Source organism: Heterocephalus glaber, unplaced genomic scaffold (genome assembly GCF_053883595.1).
Source record: "Heterocephalus glaber isolate CG9 unplaced genomic scaffold, H.glaber_assembly_v1.0 deba00001805, whole genome shotgun sequence".
NCBI lineage: Eukaryota > Metazoa > Chordata > Mammalia > Rodentia > Bathyergidae > Heterocephalus > Heterocephalus glaber.
In genome coordinates, this window is record NW_028258480.1 from 2,692,531 (window position 1) to 2,707,259 (window position 14,729).

The window sequence follows — 14,729 nt, forward strand, 5'->3', positions numbered from 1 at the left end:
TCTGCTAATTGCTACTTACCTTATTCAAACCTCAGTTTTTTTAAGTTGTGAAATAAATATAATGTCACAAACAGGCCTGTATATTTCACAGGAATGTGTCTGTGAAGAGTAAATACAAGAAACTCTACAACACAACTGGTAAAGAGTGATCGTGCCAACCACATTCAGTGTAGTTTTCATGATGGGGTGTTTTCCTTGGTGCTCATAGCCTCACAGAAAATCCTGTTTGGTGAAGACTCTCATGTGTTCTAAGAACTCCTCCTCTGGACACGTCTCCGTCCTGCCAAAATGATGCCAAAAAATTGGGTACGGAGTTTAAAGACCAAGGACGGAGAGCCAGGAGGGAGTTTTAGAGATGTAAAGAGCTCAGGGGATTACGCTCCCTATGCCCTCTATTCAGGCAATCACACGTTCTTACTCTATGAACTTAATGGAAAAACAATTAAAATGCCTGTGGGACCTACCTTAATTTGTATCTGCTGGTGGCTTTTGGTTTGGGGTTCTTTGCTTTCTCAGTTGATAGTGTGCATACAGGAAAAATCTGCATTTACGGTTCTGAGTTTGGACAAATGTGTATGATGGTATAAGCACTGCCACGTGCAAAATAATGAACAGTCCCAGCGGCCCAAACACTTCATGTGTTTATTTGTGATCAAACCATTCTGCCACAATTGGCTCCTACAGTCTACTGATTTTGTTGATATTACTTTTGCTTCATATAAATGAAATCATACAGTACTTCACATCTTGTGTCTGGTTTCTTTCACCTACCTTAAGGCATATACAGGATTTATCCACTTGTTTCACCTATCAGTAGGCTGTTTCTTGTTGCTGACTAGTGTTCGTTATATTGGTCTGCTAGTTTTTACTGATTGTTTACTGATAGTTTTTACTGATTACAGTTAAATTTGCTTTGAATAGTTTCATACAGGTCTGTGTGTGAACATAGGCCTGCATTTGAATACATTGAAGTGGAATTGTGGGGTCACATGGTAAATTCATGTTTAACATTATAGAACATTTCCAAATACTATTTTTAAAGTCATGTACCATCTTGGTTTCCATTGGTAATGCATGAAAACTTCAATTCCTTTGTATGGCTGCTTGCCCTTATCTGTGTTCCTGTCAGAATTATGACCCTAAAAGTCTTAAGATTTTTGAAGAGCTTATGTCACTTCAGAAATTTAGGAAAGTTCATTGGGCTTAGTAGATAACCTAGGAAAGGTTAAATCACAGATGTCTGAGACTACAATACTCTTGAAAAACCAAGAGACCAGTCAGAAACTTAAGAGATACCTAGGAAATGATACAGGCATGTGGGTTTTGCAAAGCTCTGAAATACCCAAAGAAAATGATGTAAGCATATCAAAAAGACAACTGCAGTCCATATTTACTGCTGCATGAGTCCCAGTAGCTAAGATGTAGAGTCAATCTAGATACTCATCAATCGATAAGTGGATTTTCAAAGTGATATATATGAAATACTATTCAGTCATAAAAAGAGTGATAACCTATCATTTGCAGCAGCAAAATGGATGAAACCAGAGTTCGTTCTGTTAACTGAAATAATTCAGACACAGAAAACAAATACCGCATGCTCTCTCAAATGCAGGTGTTAAAAAGTTGTTTGGAACTCGTGACAGTGATTACAGGAGGGTGAGAAGGGGAAGGGGAAGGGGAAGGAGGTTGGAGGGAGGTTGGACAGCAGGCACCAAAGCCCAGGTGAAGCAATAAAGGCTGTGCTCTGTAACATGATCAGGTGACTGCAATTCAGAAGAACCTATTATATATTCTGTGAGGAATTAAACAAGAGTTCAGATGCGCCAAACATAAGGTAACAAAGAGATGGAAACATTAATTACCCTAGTTTGATTAATGCACTATATAGATACATTGAAATATCCCAGTGTGCCCCATACATGCACAATTATTACATGTTAACAAAGAAATTTTTTTAAATATTTAAGGAGAGAGATATATGTTAATTACCCTGATTCAATCATTACCCACTGTATACATGTATCAAATTATGCACTGTTCCCTATAAAGTTATGTACTCAAAAATATTTTCATAAATAAATACACAAAACAATTTTAAAATAAGTAGGACAAATAAATAAGACAGGATATGTTCACAGATGTGCAGGTGATTAGTACAGAACAAAAATGTGCTTATTATTTCATTTCCAGTTAATTTTGAGATCCTAAGCAAGTAGAGCTTTGAGGCCCCTGAATCTGCCAGCGCCTTGATAGGAAATAAATTTACATTCTTTATAAATTCCTTGGTTGCAGATATTCTTCTATAGCAGTACAAATGGGGTAAGATAGTGTTCCATAAGACTTAATCATTTTAACTTCTCTTTTTTGATACTCTAATTACTTGGGCTATTGGTTCTAAATAGAAAAAAATTTCTCTTGGGATGTTTCGCAGTGCTTGCAGAAATGTTTATTTCTTACACCTGGGGGAGGGAGTGCAGGCGACCTAGCAGGTGGAGGCTAAGGCAGCAAACATCCTGCAGGGCACAGTACAGCACCTCGCAGAAACTATTCAGCCTGAAAGGGCAAGTCAATACTATGACATTTTACCTGAAAAACAGAAAGGAACTCCTTCAACAATTCTGAGCCTGGTGGTAGGTTATTTTTCTTTTATGGAAACCTAAGCCCAGCTCATTGTAGTTCATTTCCTCATCATAAACTCATGAAATGAAATGTCCTTGAGTAGGGATTGTACATACTTAAGTCTTCTTTTTATTTTATCAGTATATGTCTGCAGTATGCAAAGTTTACATTCATCCTGGGGGTTGGTACATGCACATAATACAGGTGTGTTTTTTAATCCCTTTTCCCTTCCCACCCACCTCCCTCCCTCCTTGTCTATGGCCCCTTTCCCCACTTTCATTCTTGCTACTATTATTATACTTAGCTCATATTTATGACATAAAATGTTTATCTTCATTGTGGTTATTGGGTTCCTGTACATGACATATATTGGTTCTTCTTTTTTATTAATTTTATGGGTATACTTTGGCATTCATAATGATCATGTTCATCATAGGGAATTTGCACCTGTACATAATATATCTTAATTCTTATGTTTTCTCTTCCCTGTTCTTTAATCCTTCTTCCCCTCTGCCTTTACAAAATATTGTTTCTATTGTTTTCTTTCCATTCTTTTTAAATTTTTTATCCCTATTCCCTCTCTTCTCTTCTCCCTCTCCTCTCCCTCATTCTCCTTCCCATTTGAACATTTTCTTCCTAACTCCCAGTATTTTGGTCCTTATTTACCCTTTGAGTTTTTCATACAAGAGAAACAATGTGATATTTAAACACGTTTGTCTGATTTATTTCACTTAAAAGTATGGTCTCAAGGTGCATACATTTACCCAAAATTGTCTCATTTATCTTTCTTTATGGCAGAGTAGTACTCCATTGCATATAAAAACTACATTTTCTTTAACCATTCATCCTTGATAGGCATCTGGGCTGTTTCTAAGATTTAGCTATTACAAATTGTGCTGCTATAAACATGAATGTGCATTTATCTCTGTGGTATGATGCTTTTCGTTCCTTCAGGAAGACACCAAGAAGGGGAATAGTTGGATCAAATGGATTCTTTAGTTTTAGATTTTTGAGGAATCTCCATATTGATTTCCATACTGGTTGTACCAATTTACACTCCCATAGTGGAAAGGGTTCCTTTTTCCCCACAGTCCCTCCAGCATTTGTTATTGGTTGATTTCTTGATAGCAGCCATTCTTTCCAGATTGAGGTGGAATCTCAGTGTAATTTTCATTTGCATCTCTCAGATGACCAGTGATATTGAACATTTTTTCATACATTTATTTGCTGTTTGTACTTCTTCATCTGAGAAGTGTCTATTCATTTCAGATGCCCATTTGAGTCTTTAAATTGGGGGGGGTCTGATTATTTTGAGTCCTTTATATATTCTAGGTATTAGTCCTTTGTCTGAGAAATAGCTGGTAAAAACTTTTCCTCATTCTGTGGGTCATCTCTTCACTCTGTTGGTGACTTCTTCTGCTGTACAAAAGTTTTTTAATATGATGGAATCCCAGTTGTTGATTCTTTGTATTATTTCCTGTGCGATCAAGGTTTTGTTCATGAAGTCTGCCTACACCAGTGTCTTCAAGAGTCTCAGCTATTCTATCTTCCAGAAGATTTAGTGTTTCTGCTTTAATATTTAGATCTTTGATCCATTTTGATTTTAGTTTAGTGCATGGTGACAGATATGGGTCTACCTTTAATCTTTGGCATTTGGGAAGCTAGTTTTTCCAGTGAAATGTATGAAAGAGGCTCTCTTTCTTCTGGTGAGGGTGTTTGGCCCCTTTGTCAAAAATAAGGTAGCCAAGTGTGTTTGTAGTTGTTTCTGGATCTTCCATTCTGTTCCATTGATCTTCAGATCTGGTGTTGTTGTTGTTGTTGTTGTTGTTGTTGTTGTTGTTTTTGCCAGTATCATGATGCTTTCATCACAATAGCTTTGTAGTATAATTTCAAGTTGGGGATTGTGATGCCTCATGCCTTGCCTTTGTGGCCCAGAATTGCTTTTCCTTTTTTAAGTCTTTTCTGGTTCCAAATGAAATTTAGAATTTAGAATAGTGTTCAAGGTATAAAATGGGTCTACATCGGAAGGCAAAGACTGGAGCTCCTCCAAAGGAACAGAAGAAGGAACTCTACCTTCCTCATTTCCCCTTTATAACACTCAGGCAAAGAGCAGCCCTGGGGTGAATCTCCCAAGCCCTAAGGTGTGGAATTGCTGAGCTGATTGGGCTAAGCTTCTCTTAGCAAAACTTCACAACTTGACACAATCGCTCAACTATCACAATCCACCTCTTGTCAACTTGGCAACCAGACACATTTCTTTAAACCAGTCTCCAGATACAAAGATGAGTCCACAATTATCCCTAACATGTTATGACTACTCTGCCTACAAATGGAAATGCACTAATTCCCTCCCCAGGATGGAAGGCAAGTTTCTTTGGGTAATGCTTACTCCTAACATTTTATACCTTGAACATTATAACAGATTTAATAATCCTTAAGAACCAATATTAGAAGAGAAGTAGTACAATTACAGTCCTTGTTTCTGTAGCTGATCACGGGGTCATAGATGGTATTTATAGCTACCTTCTTCCACTACCCATTCTGTATTTCCTTGGCCTTCAGTAAGCACTCAGCAAGTCTTGGTTCTTTTCCTGGAGGAGTGACCCATACTTTCATTCCTGAAGCTTCTGGACCATTTATCTTTTTTCTCAATTAGATTGTTGTAGTTTTCCATTGACTTTAATAACAGGGCATGGTAATACTAAGAAGCACCCTAAGGAATCTCCTGCACTCCAAGCATGTTCTTCCTTTCCTCCATTATGGAATAAAAGTCCAATTTCTCCTTGATAGTCTGGGTCAGTCACCTCTGACAACACTGTAACTCCCTTTTTAGCTTGTTTCCTGAGAGGCAAGAGGAGGCCAAAATGACCAGGGGGAAGACTTAGCTTCCACAACAATGGTATCATTGTTGTACTTCCTGGTATAACCCTTCCCTCTTCTGGAGCTAAGACTTCTAAGCCAGCAGAACATAAGGTCGTGGGAACAGGAAGTAAAATTTTGCTGGTGGATCACTGGAGGCAATGGTAAGTGGTACCATTCCCATTTCCACCCCTTGATTCCTGGACCCATGAATCCTGGCTATGGGAGACACAGTACCATATAGTGGATGCTGATTCAAAGCATATAGCCTTTTGAACCTTGCCTCAGCCCTGCAAGCTATTGCCACCTAACTGGTGCTGTAACTGTGTCTCCAAAAGACCATTCCACCTTTCTATCAATCTAGCTGCTTCTCGATGGTGAAGAACATGGTAAGACCAGTGAATTCCATGAGCATGAGCCCATTGCCTCACTGTTTTGGCTGTAAAATGTGTGCCTTGGTCAGAAGCAATGCTGTGTGGAATTCCACAATGATGGATAAGGCATACCATAAGTTCACAGATGGTAATTTTGCCAGAAGCCTTACGTGCAGGGAAGGCAAATCCATTATCCAGAATACGTGTCTATGCCAGTGAGGACAAAGGACACTCCCTTCCATGATGGAAGAGGTCCAATATAATCAACCTGCCACCAGGTCTCAGGCTGATCACTGGGGAGAGGTGCCATACGGGGACTCGGTGTGGGTTCCTGCTGCTGGTGTGTTGGGCGTTCAGCAGCAGCTGCAGCCAAATCAGCCTTGTTAAGTGGGAGTCCATGTTGCTGAGCCCATGAATAACCTCCATCCCTGCCACCGTGGCCACTCTGTTCATAAGCCCATTGGGCAATGACAGGGGTGGCTGAAGAAGGAGGTTGGCCACTATCCATAGAATGAGTCATCTTATTCACTTGATTGTTAAAGTCTTCTTCTGCTGAGGTCACCTTTTGGTAAGCATTCACATGGGAAAAAAAATATTTTTACATCCTTTGCCCATATGGAGAGGTCTATCCACATGCCTCTACCCCAAATATCCTTGTCACCAATTTTCCAGTTATGTTCCTCCCAAGTTCCTGACCATCCGGCCAGACCATTGGCTACAGCCCATGAATCAGTATACAGTCACACATCCAGCCAATTCTCCTTCCAGCCAAAATGTACAACCAGGTGCACTGCCCGAAGTTCTGCCCACTGTGATGATTTCCCTTCACCTCTGTCCTTCAGGGATGTCCCAGAAAGGGGCTGTAATGCTGCAGCTGTGCACTTGTAAGTAGTGCCTGCATAACATGAAGAGCCATTCATAAACCAGGCCCTAGCCTTCTCTTCCTCTGATAGCTGATTATATGGTACACCCCATGATGCCATAGGTGCATGCTGAGAAACAGAAGGTAATATAGCAGATGTAGGAGCCATAGGCATCTGGGCAACTTCCTCAGGTAATTTACTTGTACCCTCTGGATCAGTCATGTATATACCATTTCCATTTAATGATGGACTGTTGTGTGCATGTCCAACCTTATGACTCAGTGGATCAGATAATACCCAGGTTGTGATAGGCAACTCAGGTCACATAGTCACCTGGTGTCCCACTGTCAAGCATTCAGTTTCCACTAAGGCCCAGTAGCAAGCCAAGAGCTGTTTTTCAAATGGAGAGTAGTTGTCTGCAGGTGGTGGCAAGGCCTTGCTCCAAAATCCTAAAGGCCTCCACTGCAATTCACCTATGGGGGCCTGCCAGAGACTCCCAACAGCATCCCTACCTGACACTGACACTTCAAGTACCATTGGATCTGCTGGACCATATGGTCCCAGTGGAAGAGCAGCCTGAACAGTAGCCTAGACCTGTTACAAAGCTTTCTCTTATTCTGGGCCCCACTCAAAACTAGCAGCTTTCTGAGTCACTTGGTAAATGGGCCAGAGTAAGACACTTAAATGAGGAATATGTTGCCTCCAAAATCCAAATAGGCCCACTAGGCATTGTACCTCTTTTTTGGTTGTAGGGGGAGCCAGATGCAACAACTTATCTTTCACCTTAGAAGGGATATCTCTACGTGCCCCACACCACTGGACTCATAGAAATTTCACTGACGTAGAAGGGCCTTGGGTTTTCATTGGATTTATTCCTATCCTCTAGCTCTCAAATGTTTTACTAACAATCCCAGAGTAGTGGCTACCTCTTGCTCACTTGGTCCAATCAGCATAACATCATCAATGTAGTGCACCAGTGTGATACCTTGTGGTAGGGAAAGGTGATCAAGATCCCTACGAACTACGCTGTGACAGGGCTGGAGAGTTAATATAGCCCTGAGGAAGGACAGTGAAGGTGTATTGCTGGCCTTGCCAGCTAAAAGCAAATTGTTTCTGATGGTCCTTATGGATAGGTATGGAGAAGAAGGCATTTGCCAAATCAATAGCTGCATACCAAGTTGTAGGGAACAGGGGAAGGGGACGTTACCAGAACCTCTGCAGTGAGTCCTGGTCTCCTGCGAGCCACGGCAGCACACGGCGAATTACAGGAAAGGTAGAAAAATGAGACTGAGAAGAAGCTGAGCTTTGGGTCTGATCAGTGCTGCTCTGGGCAGCAAAGACAAGAAGCCCCAGCTTGCAGCACCTTTTATTTAGTACATCCAAAGAAACAAATGTAACAAATGAATAATGTAGATTTCAGTATCATATTGGGATGAACAAGGTGTAACAAAAGACTGGGTGGGGGCGGCGGAAATCTAAGAACAATGAGGAACTATGCAGATGAAGATTTAGTTCCTCCCAGGAACTACACAGATGAAGATTTGGTTCCTCCCAGGGCATCTCCCACAGGTGTGGTCTTATCCTGGAGGATTACAGCATCATGGGATCATTGAGATCTCCCTTGTGACCTGAGGCCAAAATGGAAGTATGTTTTGGAGTGTTATTGCTGGCCTGTAGGCAGGAGAACTAGGCCTATTCAAATGATTTTTCCCTAGAATTATGTAGCATTGCTCCCAACACCAAGTACCAGGAGATATGTTAATTTGCTCAAGCAAGGAAACCACATCTGGTATCACAACTGCAGTCAGCATCACCACTTGATTTAATTTATGATAATCCACTGTCATTCTCCAAGACCCTTCTCCAAATGGGAGAATTAAATGGTGATGTGGTGGGGATCACCAACCCTGCATCCTTCAAGTCCTTGGTGGTTGCACTAATTTCTGCAATCCTTCCAGGAATCCAATACTGCTTTTGGTTTACTATTTTACCAGGCAAAGGCAACTCCAATAGCTTCCATTTTGCCTTCCCAACCATAATGGCCCTCACACTACAGGTTAGGGAACCAATATTTGAGGGTTCTGCCAAGTGCTGAGTATATCTACCCCAATTATGCATTCTGGAACAGAGGAAATGACTGCAGGATGGATTTGAGGACCTATCAGACCCACTGTGAATCGGACTTTTGCTAAAACCCCATTGATCATCTGACCTTGTCAGAAGAATTCAACAAGGGAATACATTAAATATAGGACACATAACTTTTAAGGTTATTTTATGATAATTACCCAAAGAGTCAAATCCAAAGGAGTTCAAGAGTTTTAACCACACATTAGAAGCCCAAAGGATTCAGCTGAGGGTCTGAATCCTAGCAGTGTCCCACACAAATCCAGCTAAAGGCCTAGAGTCCAAGGCAGTGTCCTATACAAGTCCACCCAGTAGCCTAGAGCATATGGCAATGCATCATGCTTGTCTGTATTGAGGATCTGCACCTGGAAGGCCCAAAGGCCAGTGGTGGAAGCCAGAAAATCTATGCTGGTGAGATGAAGGATTTGTGCCACCAAGCTGAGGGATCCACATTGGAGCCAGGAAGTGATGCTCACAGTAAAGATCTGAGCTTCCCCAGTCTGTTCTGTTCTGTTCCTAATTCAAGAATGCTTTGTGTTGTCCTTTATGAGCCTTGTTTACATTAATTTCTATAGAAACCACACATCGCCTTTACCCCAGTTGATTGCCAATAAAAGTCAGTGCTGGGACTGCCCAAGGCCTTTGTCAGTTGCACCAGCATTGGTCGTCCTGGGCCCCGCTTTCTCTCTCTTAGTTCTGTCTTTTAGTGTGTTCTTTCTTCAGGCCTGCATCACACACTGGGCAGGTGGGGACTAGAGACTTACTGCAGGAGTCTCTGGCAGCCAAGGGTATTGGCATCTAGGCGGTGCTGCAGTCCCATGGCTTCCTTTAAGTTGTACCACTTCCTAAAACTCAGAGCCTTTACTGTATACTTTTCATTTCACTTGAAACAAGCATTTCCATGCTGGTTCTTCACCAATTTTAGGCCTGGGTGGAAGGCTAACTTCCTGAGAAAACATACTGACCAATCATTGTAAAGTAGAATTCTTCTTTTCTCTCTACTTTCTATGTATAACTATTTGTTTATTTTATATAATATGGACTTTTGTACATATACTTGTGTGCTTTTTAGCAAGTTTGTTCAATGTCTATTTTCTCCACTGGGGCCAAGTACCATGAATGTAAGCAAGAACAGTGTTTATTTTGAATAGGTTTTTAGTCCCAAGGCTCAGCGGCTGAAACCCATTTGAGATCAATAACTGACAGTAGAATAAACTGAAATTTCTTCTCAAGACTTCAAATATGTCAGGTGATATCAACGCAGCACAAGTTTATGGGGTGTGCCTGTCTTGTTTGACTTTGTTTCTATCTTCCTATGTCTATGTCCAGTTGCAGAAATCAGACCATGGCTCAATTTGTGCACTATCAAAAGAATTACTTAAATTAGTAAAAGTAACCCCATGGTCTTTCTCAACAACCACAGCTGGACTCCCTTAGAAACTTTAATCACCCATTCCCTAGTTATGTAGCATAAGAACTTGTTGAATCCTCATGGGATATTTGTCCCAAGAGAGCTCCATGTCTACATAACTCCTGGTTTTCTCATTGCACCATTTCAAGTTCCCAGTGACTCCACCTGGCCTCATATTGGAAGGATTAGCCCCAAAAGAGGAGCCCCTTTGACATTCCTTTGTTACATGATTATTAATAGCTGTCCAGTACCAACAAGGGCCTCTCTTCCACGTGACAAATTATAGGGGGTCTGTAACAATGTCCAGAAGGAGCAATAATACTATTGATTGTGATAATAATGATCGGTCCTCATCAATATAAGACATCATAGAAACTTTCTTATCTTCTCAGCACACCGGCAGTACTTCAGGAAAGATGATGTTGGAGCTACCTTTCCAGTCTTTCCTTTTTATAGGTGAAGATATTGAGGTTCAGATAATTTGAGTGACTGATCTAAGAAGAGAGAGTAGCAGATCTAGGACCAGAACTTGTGTTAGCTGATTCCAAGGCCAAACCATTTTTTTTCTTTGCTCTCTCCCTGATTCTGCAGAATATTAAATATTTTACAAACACTAAAGAAGAGCCTCCACATGGAGTGTTTCTCTTCTGTCAAGAGCTGCAATTCTGCCCTGAACCCTGACCCTGTTTGTCAGTGCCAGACTTGGGTGTCATATTGCCCAGAGAGGAAGGTAAGTCTGTCTATAGGTCAGATTCTCCTTCTGCAAAAATGAGCAGCAGAGAGGTAACTGAAGAAATGCTACAGGGAAGCTGTCCCTGCCATGGCCTACTCAAGAGTGTACACTTGAATGTCCTGAGTATTTCTTACATTCTGTATCATACAATCAGAAATTTCATGTCCAAACATTGGGACACCACGTCTTTATCATGTGACATAGAGTAGAAAGAAGTACAAGAGAGTCTCCAGTCCCTGCTTTGCTAAGTATGAACTTGTAAGACTGTAAAAGTTGTTTAAACTAGGGGCTGGGGATTTAGCTCAGGGGTTCTGCTGCCTGCCTTGCAAAAGCAAGGTACCAAGTTTGATCCCCGGTACCAAAAAAAAAAAAAGTTAATTTAAAAGTTGTTTAAACTGTGGCAATCTCAGTTTTCTCTTTTGGGAAATGTGATAATATTAGTTGTCTTAACAAATCCCAGGCTTGCTGAGTGGCTCTAAGGGGGCATCAGTATACAGCTATTATATTCTGCCACTAAAGGAATATCTGGTGTTGGAAACCGAGTTTATAAACTATTGCATGGACGGACTGTAAACAATCAGCCACCCAGTGTTATGAGCAAATAAGAAAGCAAGGGTCTCACTCTCAGAACAGATAATAACACCTATTTATTCACTCACATGTTTGTCCCAGTCTGTGAAGCATCCTAGGGTCAGGAAATGTGACCCGTGAATCCCTGGAGACTGAGAAATTAGCACAACATCCTGCACCACCAAGACCCTGTGCTAGTCCAGAGAATGAAGGGATGAGCAGGGCTCAGCACTGTGTGGGGCTTCTAGATCATTACTAAAGAGTCACGTCCCCTTTTGAGGATTCAAAATATTTTGGGGCAGGAGTATGTGGGGTTGTAAATATCTGTGCATCCAGTGCTTGTCATTCAGCTGAAACTCGGAAGTTAGATTATTTTCACAAAGCTACGCAAGCTGGCCAGCGTATTTGACTCTCACATTCACTGTTTTCAATGATCCATATTGACTTCCAATGATAGATGCGATCACTCAGTCAAATGAGCAGTCAATTAAACTAGTTCCTTTCTTGTACCCAGTTCAGGTTAAATGTAAAAAGTTTGAAATAATATTTCTTCATGATTTAAAGCTAAGACAAAATGGCTTGGCTTCACATCTCACCTCTGCTACTTTTTCAGCCCCAGTACGTACCTAAATGTAAGCTCAAATTTCCATATCTGTGAATTGGGAATACTATCTCACAGGATGTGTGAAGATTGTCTGAGGCAGAATAACAGTGACCAGCTGGGTGATGAGAACATACCAAATGCTTGATAATTTATATCTATAGATAATTAATTCATAATTAATCATGAATTCTATCTAAAAATTTGTAATGAAAGAAAAATATAAAACAAGTAGAGCAACAAAGTGATACAATGTACTGATTATAATAGTGTAGTGGTGTCTAAAGATGAAGGTTTGGGGAAGACTTCAAGGGAACTCTTGAATTCTGTGTTATTCTTTTAATGCATAAGATCTGTAGTAGGAAAAGAGTATTATGCCAGGAAGACTGGATTTTTCAGTTTGTCCCAACCACCAACTATATGCCTGCTCCATCCATAAAAGGTTGGGCATTTAAATGGCATATTTTTGATTGACTAAAACAAGTTTTCATTTTCTATTTCTTCCAGGAGGATATTGGACTAAAAACCAAGATTTGACATGTGGACAAGAAAGTTGGTAAAAAGTTTTGACATGATTCCTATCACATTGTTCTTTCTGGAATCTGAGAACTGTGTAGTAGTGACTCCGTTGAATAGTTCTTTTAATGAATTATGGAGTCATCTGTTGTGGGTAATGGCCCACACACACTTAGAGCAAGAAGGAATTCTGCCTAGAGCTCTGCATGTGTCTGTCACAATTCTGTTCTACCCAGCTACCTTTCCAACACTGCTTGCAGTGCGAGATCATAGAACGCATGTCCGCATTATTCTGTTTATTTCTCTATCACTCACCATGAAGCTGAGGATTCTCTCATTAGCCCTGTGCTCCACAGAGGACAATGCCAGTCATCTCTACACATCCCCTGCACTGGCTCCAGCTCCCACTCCTTTCCAACTCCTGAAACTCTTCCACTGTGTCCTCCTCTGAAACTCGCAGCCAGTAATCAGCATAACGCAAAACACACTTAGCCCTTCCTCTGAAAGCCACCTTTACCTGCTTGCTCTTACTGAAATCTATGTCCTAGAGACACTTTCCTTGACACTATCTTTGGTGGTGGTAATTTCCTCTTTCACATCAGTCTTTCTGACAGAACTCTTTTTCTTTTTGAACTCATAACATTAGAATATGCTGACTTTTGTCTCTCTAAACTACTTTGATGATCTCATTTAGGCAGGTAGGTTTAATTGAATATACATCTGATATATGTGTATATGTTGTATATATGCATATATGTTATATATTTGTGAATCACATGAACTTCACAACATAGCTCAAATTAATTTAACATGACCTGGCCTCCCCGCCTTGAACTTTGGACTTCTGTATCTAATTGTTTATGCACCACTTCTTGTGTGGCCAAAAGAAACTTCAATGAAAAGACCTATATTCCTCCCTCCCCCCAAACATCTGCCTCTACATTATCCTGTAGAGATACAAAAATTTTAGTCAGCATCGATTCCTCTCTTTCTCTCATACCCTTACTCATTATATCAGGAAATCTAGTCAACTCCACTTTCGAAACATATTTGAAATTGTATAATTTTTTATTTTTCTGTTCCATGTTGGTCCAAGCCACTATTGTCTTTTATCTAAAATAGCACAATGTGTTCCTATTTGTTTAGTACCTGTCATCTTTATCCTGCTAAATTCAATTAGCAACAGGTTTGCTACAGTGATACTTTGAAAAGATAAATTAGATTATGTGAACTTTTTGTCCAATTTTTTATGTTGTCTAGTCTGACTCAAAATAAAAGGTTAAGAGCTCAAAAGAGAGGATGAGGTCATTATGTCTTCCCATCTCAGTACATCTCTGACTTGAACTTTCCTCCTCACGGCAGTCATATTGATTTCCTTGCTGTCCCTAGAATACTCACGTTCAAACACCAGCACCACGTAGTGGTCTTATGGCCTAGAATGCTCTTCCTACAAGTACAACCAAGATCTACACTCGTTCTTTCTCCAAGTTGATTTTATCCCTGAAGCTTTCCCGCACTGTCATATGTAGAATTATATTCACTCATCCCTGACCTGGCTTACCTCTCACCCAACTTTTTAAAACACTTCTATACATACTATATATTTCCACCATCCATTTTATTTTACATCTGCCTTCCTTTAAAAAATTTAGTTTCCATAGAAAGTGCTGTTTTCCCTTTTATTTCGAGTGTCTGGGGCAATATCTTACTCATGGTAGACATGATAAAACTTATTGGATAAAATGAATGATTTGATCAACTCGCTCATGCTGGAGTATAAATCAAGAACTTAAAGATTTTTAGTCTAAACTAATTTTAGCTAAAAAGTTTAAAGACAAAATTTGAGACTTAATTCTGTAGAGATTCTTGATTCAGAAAAACAAGTGGAGATTCCATAACAGGCATTCACACAGGCTTCAGAAAATTCCTTATGCTGTGGGTTAGTTATACCCAAAGTGACTCAGAAAATAAAATGATTTGTATATTCTGGACAAGTGGAATGGTCCCACACACTCACAGAGAGGAATATAGTGTGAAACATAGGTGGAGACTCCTC